The sequence below is a fragment of the Parus major genome, chromosome 1A, assembly GCF_001522545.3.
Source record: "Parus major isolate Abel chromosome 1A, Parus_major1.1, whole genome shotgun sequence".
NCBI lineage: Eukaryota > Metazoa > Chordata > Aves > Passeriformes > Paridae > Parus > Parus major.
The window spans coordinates 9902031-9913980 of record NC_031773.1 but is presented as its reverse complement, the minus strand read 5'-3'; the positions used below and the strand labels follow the sequence as shown (position 1 = coordinate 9913980).

The 11950-nt window shown below is 38.1% G+C and overlaps 1 long non-coding RNA gene across 1 annotated transcript in view; it reads right to left on the bottom strand.

Moving 5' to 3' along the window:
• Positions 1-2238: 2238 nt before the first annotated feature.
• Positions 2239-11950, bottom strand: part of LOC117244495 — a 32031-nt gene continuing 22319 nt past the window's right edge. Inside the window, exons 3-4 of the long non-coding RNA XR_004497700.1 lie at positions 10160-11767; positions 2239-3303 (exon numbers count right to left, since the gene is read on the bottom strand). This is a non-coding gene — a long non-coding RNA (uncharacterized LOC117244495). The remainder of the gene's footprint in view (positions 3304-10159; positions 11768-11950) is intronic.

Here is an 11950-nt window from a genome sequence, read left to right as displayed (position 1 = left end):
GAGATGGGGAACACTACCATACCTTCAGTCAGCATATTAGTCTATGCCTTCAGGGATGATGTTTTTTGCTTCTCAAAATCAGACAATCTTTTCCAGAATTAAATATCTCTCCTGTTTTATTCTCTAAGTGCTCTTAGTTCTAGTCTTTCAAGATCTTGTTTTCTTGGCAGCTACAGATGTTTTGTGAAAATGTCTCTTTAATTTCTTCCCTTTCTTTCATGTCTCAAAGTTAGCTTTATTTAAGCCTTCCTCTAACTGAAGTGCAGAGCAGAATCTGCCAGTTTTTTGTACAATATCTGTTTCATATTTGCTTGTTTGAGTAATTTTCTCAATACAGATTCTGCGAGATAAGGCTGCAGGTGTTTAAGACACTCTGTAGGATAACTTGAGTTACTCCATGTTGTAGTGTTCAATATCTGAAATGTTTTGTTTGTTCTGGAAATTGATGTTGTCTTTTTGTATTTATTACTAAATCTGTTGTGGTAGCACTTTCATGGGATGCAGGGTGACATTTTCTTCAGAAGTCATTGCAGTGCCTGTCTCTTATTTTAACGTGCTGTGCAGCTGGCAAGCTGTGTTACTGATATTTCACACAGCTCTGTCAGACTATTTATCTGCGTGCCCTCTGCCGCTCCAGAGTCACCCTGATGAAAAGTCAGCTCAGTGGGCTGAGCTCAGTGGGCTGAGCTGCTGGTCAGATGCCAGGCCCTGCCCTGTGTGATTCCAGCTCACAAACCTGCCATGGTCCTGCTGGTTAAGCAGTCACGGCTCGTGCTTCAGTGTGCTGCTCTGCTTGGGTCTTGTATTTCATTTGTATCTGATCACTTCTTAAATCTCTCTGAAGCACAGATGCTGCAGGGCTGGACTCCTGTGTTTGTGATCAAACAAACATACACTCAGATGTATGTATCCAATCCCATGCTCTGTTCAGATTTCCATTTGCAGTTAAACTGTTCCTTACAGGCATGGTTCAGCCATGCATGCTGCTTTTCCACATGACCTGCTGTCACAGAATATCTTGTGGCATGTGACAAAAAGAAAAATGCCTTCTTACTCAGTATTTGCCCCCTGCCCTCAGTTATACATTGAATTTATAGGCATCAGCTGTATCAGTAAACTCAAGTGTGCCTTGAGGCAGTTTTCCTGGAACTGGATTCTCTGTGCTTGTATGTCTCAGTCAATAGTCCCAATAAAGAATTTGATGTGCTTATGATATCCCCTGAACATTTCATACACTTGGCCAGACAATATTGGCACAACTAAAGGCAGATTGCTTACAACCTGCTTGGTTTGAAGAGTGACAGTTTATTAATACACCTGAGCTGGACTATGATAATTGTTCTCAGGTCCTATAGGTGTGAGTCACATGTTCTGGAGCTGACATGGCACCTCTGTTAGATAGCTGCAGCATCCTGCTTATTTTACAGCATCATCTATCCCAATCCATGTGTGTGGGCAATACCCATGTGACTCAGGAACACAAAACTTATTCAACAAAGTGGTCCTTCAGCGTTCTGTGGGCATCTGGCAGCTCCCTTCCACTCCTGCTGAAACCCTAAGTGCTATCAAGCGAAGAGCAGAGCAGCCTCTTCCTGCATTTCCCACCAGTTTATTATTCTCCTCTGGCTTGTGGAGAGTCCTCAAGGTTCACACCTGGAAAGTCCTATGTCCAGAAGAGAACAGGCAGTGATGTGCTCCCTGGTAATCTGTTGAAATTATTGGCCTGCCTGTATCCAGAACCAGCATTTTTTGCTCAAGGCTTTGATCAGCCACGTGCTCAGCATCCTCCCTGTGTCATCATCTTGGGAAATACGCTCCCACACAGAAGGTAAGGGTAAATTGTAAAATTGAGTTGCCAAAGAAAGGCAACAGAGCTGGGGAAGGGTCTGGGGCACAAGTTTACTGAGGAGCTGGGGATGATTATTCTGGAGAAAAGGAGGCTCAAGGGGGACATTATCACTCTCTACAACTGCCCAAAAGGAGGTTGTAAACAGGTGGAGGTTGGTCTCTTCTCCAAGGTAAAAAGTGTCAGAACAAGGCAAACTGGCCTTGGTCTGCACTGTGGGAGGTTTATATGTGTGTCATATAAACTGTAAATCAGTTTTAGATTTACAGTTCAGAAAAGGTGTACCTAAATTTGAATTCTATATATGTTTACTTATTCACTTCAATAATGAAAAATGTGTTGTAAATATTTCTAAATACATGATTTTGAACAAAAATATTGCACACACAATATCCTGTCAAGCAAATCTCAGAACTCCCTAACACGTTTACTTATTGACAGACAATAATAAACCAATTATCTTTTTGGTTTTTGATGAACATTAAATAGAATTCACCCCACTTACATGGAAAATACACACATGTATAAGATTAACATAAATTATTCAATAACAAAATGTAAATTTCCCTCTCTCTTTCTTTCTTTAATTTATCCTTCCATTCTCTCTTCCTTTTCACCCTAGCCCTTTATCCAAAACACACTGTTTAGTGCTTGTAGTAGGCCAGGGACTAACATACCAATTTCCATCCCAAGTGTGTAACTTACTGATAAAAGAGAGGTTTTGCAGTTTTTGTGTATATATACTATTTTATGTTATGTATACTCTTTATTTATAAATATTCAAAATCATTTATGGTTAATAAAACTCTTCTGTCACTGCTTTTACCATCTTGAAATGCATATTTTGACATGAGTTGCAACTGTCTGCAGATGCCTATAGTGTACAAGCTGACACCTGGACAAGTCACCTTCAGACATTTGTATAGACAATAAAAAATAATAGACAGTTCAGTTTTCTCTCATATTTGAAGTATGCAGTGCAGAGGTCTCATCTTTTGCTGCCAAAAGCCTTCAGCAAGAAAACTAAAACCTTTTTGTCTCACTTAAACTGTCACAAAAGTTCTTCTGAGCATTTTTCTCACTAGAAGAAAATCCTTTTCCTCAGCATCATCCTGGTTTTTTTCACTGTTCTAAATTCAGCAGCTCTCCAGGGAGAATTTTAGGAGTGTCCTTCTCCCATGCAAGTAGCTGGTGCAGAAGCTATGGATGAACTGATTTTCTCAAAGTTGTTGGACAGCTGACAATGTCAGCAATGTCTAGAATGACTCCAAGAGACAAAGGTCAGCTTCCCAGTTTAGGAAAACAGTGTGTAAAGATCTTGAAGTTAGAAGCTTTTCCAGACTTCAGTTCCTGGACACGTCTGACTTGTTAGTGGCAGTTTCCTGCAGAGGTTACTGGAGGCTGCCCTCAGTGGATGGTGTCTGCCACACCAGAGACATCTTGATAAACTCCAGGACCTGCTGGGAAAAAGGTCCATGTGAAATTCATGAGTACTCCAAAAAAAATATTTGGAAAAAAGACAGAAAGTTGTACAATGGCCAAAGCCAGTGATAATTTCCAACATGTTGTAACAGAAATGAAATGATACAGCAATTTTATTGATAAAATAACATATTTTGTTAAAATACTCCAGTGGTTGGTCTATGAACACAAACTGAAATGGTGATTAAGGGCAATGGGGGACAGGGAATGTCCCTGTGTTGACAGCTACATTCATCTTTTTGTTGACAAGAGATCTTTTGTGTGTAGGGTGGTTGGATTTTTTTCCCTATTCCTCAAGTAATACAACACATTTAATTTCCCTTTACCAGATTAATTGTATAGTTTAACCATTCATCTAAATGCCACTTTTACAAGGACAGATTTACATCAGATGTTATATCTAATTGGTAACTGGGAATGGAATCCATCTCTGGGATGAATTCTACCTGTTCTTATCTTGCAGTCTGAATAATAGAACATTTGTTCAGAACTCATGTGTTTCAAAATGAAAACAAAACAAACCAAACCCAACCCCAAAAAGACAGACCAACAGAAATAAAACAGAACTGTTTTCTCTAGCAGAAAAATAAATATAAATGAACAGCACAAGCAAAAAAAAAAAAAAAAGGCTACTGTGTATCTGAATTATGATCCACTATAGAAAAACCTCTGTTTTACTACAGGCTGAGTTCTGGATTGCTTTGTGTCTGTGTGGGTGTACATAGAAATCATATGGGGAAAAAAAAAAGAGATAAGGCTTTAGGAGGAGCAAAAAAGCCTCATTTCTTCAAATATACTGAGGGCAAGAAGAAAGTGGATATACAGACACCTTCTGAATATGATGCCTGTCTTAGAGTTACAGATCTGTCATAACAGGCATACCTGAAAGGAATTATAGCTGATAATATCCAAGTCAACATCGTCAAGGAGAGTTCTACCCAGAAATAACAGTACATGCCTAAAATACAAGCAGAGTTTCATAACACAAGGGAAGGTGCTTGGTTTCATTATATCCTTAGAGAAGCCTCTTAGAGCTAAGTGCAGAAGCTCATAATGGAGGTAAAAGTCTTCTTTCTCCTTGTTACACATTTTCTGGTTGAAAATACAGGCACATTCTAGACAAAAATTTTGTGTACATTCAAATTTCTACTTTATAAACAAACACCAGCTGAATGTAATGGGCAACTGACCTCTTATGATCTAACTTTTGCAAGAAATACATTGAATTTTTTTTAAGTGTTTATCTAGTGCAATATATGCAATCTGAAAGTATGACCATAAATTTATTTTATTTGTAACAGTTTTGACAGCTTAGATATGTTTTTCCATTATTAATTGATAAAGAATATGCAAGGGGATTATGGTGTTTAGGAAACAAATCTAAGACAAGTTGCATTGGGCATTAGAAAATAATGAGTTTATGAAAATAATGGTCACAGTGAAAATAAAAAATAGCACTGATTTTTTGAAGTTTGGAAGATAAAATAACAAGGAAATGAAATGCAAAAGTGTTCAAATAGCCTAAAAATACTAAACAAGCATTTTCAAGAGAAGGGAAATCAAATGTGCAGGTTAGAAAAAAAAAAAAGGTTATAATTTAAATCAGGAAATGTTTCTATTAGATCTTCTGAAAACTTTCTAACTGTAGTGGAAGTTTGGCACTGTAAGATGTTGTATGTGAAGTTTATGGAAATCATAGCCACAATAGTCATGTATCAGACACTGATATGGCAAACTAAATCCAGCATATTTAATGCAGAGAGACAGAATGCAACTTTTGAAGTTTTTCAAGTCCTAGGTACTATTACATTTCATTTCTCTTTTAATTCACGAGTCCTAGTGTGCCTTTACAAAATTTAGCTATCTCAGTGACTTCTTCCTCAAATAGTCTTTTTGGCTATCTACAAAGATCCTCATGATTGTTTCTCTTTCCTTCCTGAATGATACACTGAAATATTGTAACATATGCCTTAGTGTAGGCCAGATTAGAACACACCTCTTTATTTACTTTAAAGAAAATTACAAGGATTTGAGAAACTTTGTTTAGGCTGAAGGCTTTTCTCTAGAGCCTCCAAATACGTGGTCATTCCTTGCTTTTCACAGAATTCCAGGACTCAAAGGGGAGTCCTGAGTAAACAAAATAGTATTTAAAAAAAAAAAAAAAAGATAAGAAAGGAAAAACTGCACAGAATTTAGTCCAGATTAACTAGGAATTCCTAGTTACCTCAGTTTGCAGCTGCTGATTTCACCCAGATTCAAAATGACCATTCAAAATGACTCTGACCATATGGATTAGCCACCCCAATATGTGGTAGGGCTGACCTGGGCCTGTGAGGTGAGCCAGAGTGCTCAAGCTGGTTAGCAAGGTTCCTGCTGCAATCAGTGGTAGGAGCCTCCAGGGACTGCCTGAACTCTCCAAAGAGGTGTTGAGTGTGAAATTTAGCTCAGATTTTTCTACCAACAACAGAAAATGCTAAGAAGGAGGTCATAAAGTAAGATGTCTCTGTAGTCTAGCAGTTCAGTTCTCTGTAGTGGATAGGCACTCAAGAAAATACATATTTTTTCTTTATATCTAGTACTTGACAACTGGTAAAACCAGAATAAGGATGTTCTCCCCTCTTTTTGGAGAGTTAAACTCATCTTTTAAAGTCTGATTGAGGATGAGAGCTAAGTGGAAATATCTGTGGCTGCTCTGATGAAGATTATTTGAAGGACCTTATGGCATAAAATATAAATCTGAACCTGAGCACATTCAGGATTACATCAAGCTCGACAGTGAATACTGAAATTCTCTTAATTCTCCCCCAAATTCTTAATTGTTCTTCAGGTTTCTCACTGGCACCAAAATCGGTGATCTGAAACTTATCTTGTGTGTTTTTCACAATAGGAACATATAAGTTTGTGTAAGTCTTATCACCTTAGGAGAGATGAATGGATCTTTGCTTCAGAAATTCCTCAAGTGTTTTGGTTTATTAAGGATGTATTCAAGACTTGAAAACAGCTATTAAGATAATTGTTTAACTACTTTAAGCTACTTTAACTACTACCTGTTTCCTTCTTTTGTTGAGCATTTAATAAAAACTAGAACATTGCTTAGGTGGTGATAGAAAACAAAGGTCTTGGGCTGAAACCTCCTCATATTTAGGGAGGTGTGCTCATTTTATTGTTCCTGATCTTCCTTCCCCTCCATCTTTTATTGTTTCACTGATTGATAATTACAGAGCCTGCAGAGGGAGTTTTGCAAGACTGGATCTGTTCAAACAAGATTTCAGGGAAGTCCTATGTCTTGTTATCCAGTTGGAAATTATGCTCATAGTTGAGCACTATATTTTCCAGTTATTGGAAGTCCAGGCTTGTGCTGCATTTCTGCTCAGCTGTTCACAGAAAAAGGCCTGATACCCACTTGATGCATTTAAGTGCTATGGTAACACCAGGAATAAAAGCATGGATAGTGATGTGTGTCAGGGCCCCTAGTAACTCAGGGAACATAGGAACTGACTCCTTATACTGATGGCAATTAACTGATCACCAGGACATTTACAAGCATTAATGCATGCCTTCCTTCTACAAAAGCTTTCAGTAATTCCACTGGCAGTGTTTATAAAGTATATTGCTGTTCATCTTTTCCATTCTGCCTCAAACCAGAACCTTTTGTTGTATTGTTTCTTCATGAATGCTTAGATGCAGTAGTAATGCACATATCACTTTGTTCTAATTTTGAATGTATTGCTTCTTTTGCTACATATTTTCCTCGCCTTCTCTCCCTTAATTTAATGCTGTTACACCAGGAAGTGGTGAGATCCAAAGATAAAGCAGGACTGGACAGGGGACTTCCTGAATCCCTGTACTGATACTGGATCTGAAATGGGGGACCTGGTGCTTATGAGCATCCAGATAACATGAGGCTGAAGAGCAGTGTAAAAAGGAAAAAAGATAGAGAATTAATCAGTCCACCCTCTGCAGGCTGTGAGTCCCTCAGCTGCCCCACTTATGGGAGTTTCCCTTAAGAAGAAGGAGCACAAGGAAAGATAAGAATTTTAGATTACAGTACCCGTGAATGGATATCAGAGTTCTGGCCACCTCCTGTTTATCTCAGTTACACAAATCACAGCAGTCCCACCCCTCTTCTGCTGGACCATTATTCATACCCATTCAAACGATCTGAACATTCAAGTAACCAGCAAAAATATGTGGTTAACAGAGACTCAAGCTCAGTCTCATCCTGTGCTTTTGGTGTTTATCTGTGCTCAGACAGAGAAAATTCTAAAAATGTAAGTCAAATTACATGATGTGCTGGCAGTCTAGAAACCTTGTCTTCAGTCACAGAAGAATTATCCCTCTGCCAGCTGATGCTGTTGAGGAATTCAAGGAGTTTAGAGTAAACTCATACTAGATATTGAAAAAAGAATACTAGGAAATGTGTTAACTTCTTTTTTTGTTTTCCACAGGACCTCAGACAAACAATAAAGTCCAGATAAACAATCAAAGTTCGTTAGGCAGCCAAAACAGGAGAAGCCATCTCTGCAGCATGTGTTCCACTAGAGAGCCCCAATGCAGCAGCAGCAGCAGAAGAAGAAGAAGAAGAATTTGGGATTTTCTCATCATTCTGCTTATGGGTTCTCCACATCCTCCCCAGTGGTTTGTTCAGAGGAACTCAGTGTGGGGCCCTCCCAGTCAGGGATAATCATGAAGATAAAGGTGATACATGACTAAATTATTTTCAGGATACACCATGCAGGTCCTCTTAAGGACTTCCAGGGTTTAGTAATATGACATAAATATATGACCACACCTCAAGCCACAGCCCACCAATATAGCCCCCATCCCCAAGATGACAAAGTTTGTCTCTCTCTCTTTCTCCCACAAACCCTTTTTCATTCCCCATTTTGCCTCTTAGAGTTTTTTGCCTTAGATGTGAGATTTGAAGCAAAACCAAAAAGGGTGCTTGTTAGTGTTTTTCTGAAGGTGAAATCAGAATTTTACCAGAATTTATAACATATATGGCTGAGCTCTAAAATAAAAATACTGTTAAATTAAAATCACACAGTTCATAAAAAGATAGAAAGAAATGGGAAAGCAAATTCTGTATGCAAACTGGGAAGGAACTAGTGAAATCCTCAAGCCATGTTTTTTCACTTGTTTGGAAAAGTACTGAAACAGACACACAAAAGGACATAAATAAAAAATATATTTATAAACAAAGTTTTATGTTAGGGTGAGTTTTAGAAGTAGTCTCCCAGAGAAAAGATGAATTATGTCCTCTAATGGAAACCTGAAATTAAATGAAAAATCTGAAGCTACCCTTAGACAGGTAAGTTTAATGCAATCCTCTAGGGGAGATTTTAGAGAAAATAAGATTACACTGTCCTCATATCATGCTGTGCTGCATCTTCCCTTTTCTATGTTCTATAAAGCATTTCATAGGAAATAAAATGGAACCATAGGATTAATCTTTATTTGTTCTGGAGTCACATTTTTCCTTCAAGTTGTCTCTCAATGTTTTCCTAGATTTTAGCTTTACCTGGCACAGCAATTCCCACCCCTTGAACATAAGACAGAGCAAGCCTTGGAATTAATTCTGAATTTTGCTACTCCAAGAAATAGACCTGGCACAAGAGGTTGTCTGGGGCTGAGCAGCTCCCCCTAGAAGGAAGGAAGAGGAAGGTGGTGGGAAAATGGGTCAAGCTGGGCTTGCTGCTACTGCTCACTCCCAGGAGACAGGGAAATAAAGGATGGTGTCTGAGGGAGCTCCTCCTGCCCCTCTCCCCAGCACTACACACCAGCCCACACACCAGAGAGAGACAAAACAGCTTTGTAAAGCTGCAGTTACCATAAACCACAGCAGGGGAGAAAATGTTTGGGGTTTTTTTCTCTGTCTGCTTTTCTAAGCAGCTGCCTCCATTGCCCATGGGCAAATCAATCATCAATAGGAGTGAGTTAATATCCTGTACGACTGAAGGGTGATTTCTGACTCTGTTAGAGAGAAGAACGAGGCAATCTGGTTTCTCAGAACAACATCAACAGAAATGGCTGTGGGTAGCTTCTCAAGCTATCATCAGTTTATCTCAAGTACAACATATTTCTGGTAAGACAAGTCTCCATTTGAGGTGATTTAGCCTTCTCTATGTCAAGGTTTATTGGTATTAGTCCAATCTGTTGAGAGTTTCCTTTTGGGAAACTCATCAGGTATTTCTATAAAAACTACAAACCATTGTGTTGCTCCATTCGGAACATTTTGTACTGTGGAATCCCTGCCTAGAACTTGTTCCTGCTACACCTCATTTGAGTAGCTGGCTTCTAAAATGTCAAGACACCTCCTGTCTGTGCAAATTATCTTTTTTTCATTTCCCCCCCCCCCCATTTTTCTACAATTTCTTTTAGTTTTTACTCTTTTTATCTTATTGAACCTTTGGGTCCAATACCTGAGTTTGATTTTTATTTTTATAAGAAAGGGGTGTAAGGATTAACAGAGAGAAAATAAAAAGTTTATTGGTGTTTGCCCTTGAGCACAAGTACATGCTTCTGACTGCAGAAGTTGGTACCCAGGAATGGTCAGAAGGCCCCTTTTTCACAGAGAAATTTATGTCCTGTGTTGATGGATCATTGCTGTCACTGAAACAAAACACCACTGCACATTTTTCAGTCAGAATACACTTCCATCTCAGTCTTTTAAAACTTAAGTGGATTTTATTAAGTCTGAGTAATGCAGTCATGGCCACTGTCACGGACATGGCTGGTGTCCATAGCCATTCATTCATGGCTGGCATCCATCCACATTTTCAGAAATGCTTAAAAACCTTTGTAAATGTTGAATACATTTTACAAACTGACCTTGATTCTTGGAGGCTGTAAACAAAGTCAAGGAATTCCACTTCCCACAGATGATTATCTGTAGCCTTGCTGCTGATTCTCTTTATCTGTGAATACTGCTTCTAAAATTCTTTTGCCTGTTATGCACAACTGTTGGAGATTGCTCTCTAAAAAGAAATATATTGAGGGAATTTCCTGTAATGGACTAAACAACATCTCTGGCTGTTCCTTCTTATTAGTATTTCATAGTTGACATAGTAAATATTTTTATGTACTTTTTAAGATGCTTTGTGAAAGTCATGATTTCAAATGGTTCTCATCTTAATTTTTCATACTACTTCTTCACCTAAACAGTGGCTATAACTTCTGCTAGCAATACAATTTCATGTTTAAGTCTTTAAGTATTTTTGAGAGAGGCTACATGGATTTTACATAGTTGTCCTGATGTTTTTATTTTGAGGAACTGCTGCATTATGTTACTACAAACATCATGAAAATGATAAAAGAAATCAATGAACTGTGTTTAAATGATGCTATATGTATAAATTCTAACAAGCTTTGATGTTCTAGTTGTATAGAAACTGGATTTAAACTAATACAGGCTAATACTTAATATCAGCTCACTTCTGATTTATTTACATAGATCTGTACCATGAAAGCCAGCGAAGCAATTAGGAGTTCCTGGAAAACTCAGATACTTTCTCTGAGAATTTAATTTCTTATCAGTCTGCTTTTTTTTGAATTAAAAATGTATATTTGTGTTTGTTTTCAAAATAATTCTGTAACTTTGATGATATTGTAACTATTGACAGGTAAGCTTGTTATAATGTCTTCTTTTGAACTGACTGTTTAGGAACATTTTAATTTTCATGTTTCAGGTAATAATTCTTGAATTTAGTCTTTTAAGTCTCACTGGACTGAAGTTTTGAAACCTTATTTATAAGTAACAGAAATTGGAGAGTGAAAGAATACACTTTTTAACCCCTTTAAGTTACCAATTTGAATGTAATGACTTCATTAGATGCCTATGAATTTTTCTTCTTCTGCACTGTATCTGCAATTGTATGATGCTATGATTTGGTGAAAAAAAAAACAAACAACAAACCCCCAGAAAACCCATTTCAAAACACCAAACCCCCAATCCCATTCCCAGCTGTAAATGGACTTCCCAGATTTGGTTTTCTGTTACCTGTGTGGGACGTTGACCTCTCGGTTTCCAGAATGGTGCCCAGTGGAGCTGCTGCTCTCTGCAAAGTGCCAAGATTTGTGTCACACTCCCTCTGACCGGCAGCCACTCAGCCTTTTGCTGTCCAGAGTCTTCTGTCCAGCACAACCAGCAGCTTCTCTCTTCTCACTGAGTTTTTGTCATTTGCACAACTTTCCCTACTAATGACCCAGACCAAATGGATCAAAAAAGACACTAAAAGATTTGGTTTTCTCTTTGGAAGTGGGGGGAATATAGAATTTTTTCAGGGGAACAAAAAGCTTGTGGGAGGGGATATGTTATTGTTATGGGGTTTTTAGATGCTTTCTTTTATGGTTCTTACGCTTTATCGTTTCATTGTAACCTTTGAAAGCAGTCGTACACAAAATAAAAAAAATAAAAAATAAAAGGAGAATTCCTGTGACCTGTAATGAAAACAAAAAGATCCAAGCCAGGAAAGGAAAGTCTGAAAAGATACAGAAGGAAAACAGCAGTGCTTTTCTAAAGTAGAAAAAATGGAAGCCTAGTCTGGACTTTTTAATTACTGCTCCACTATATCATTCTACTCACTCCAGGGAATTTCTTCCAAATCTTCTCTGTATGGGTGT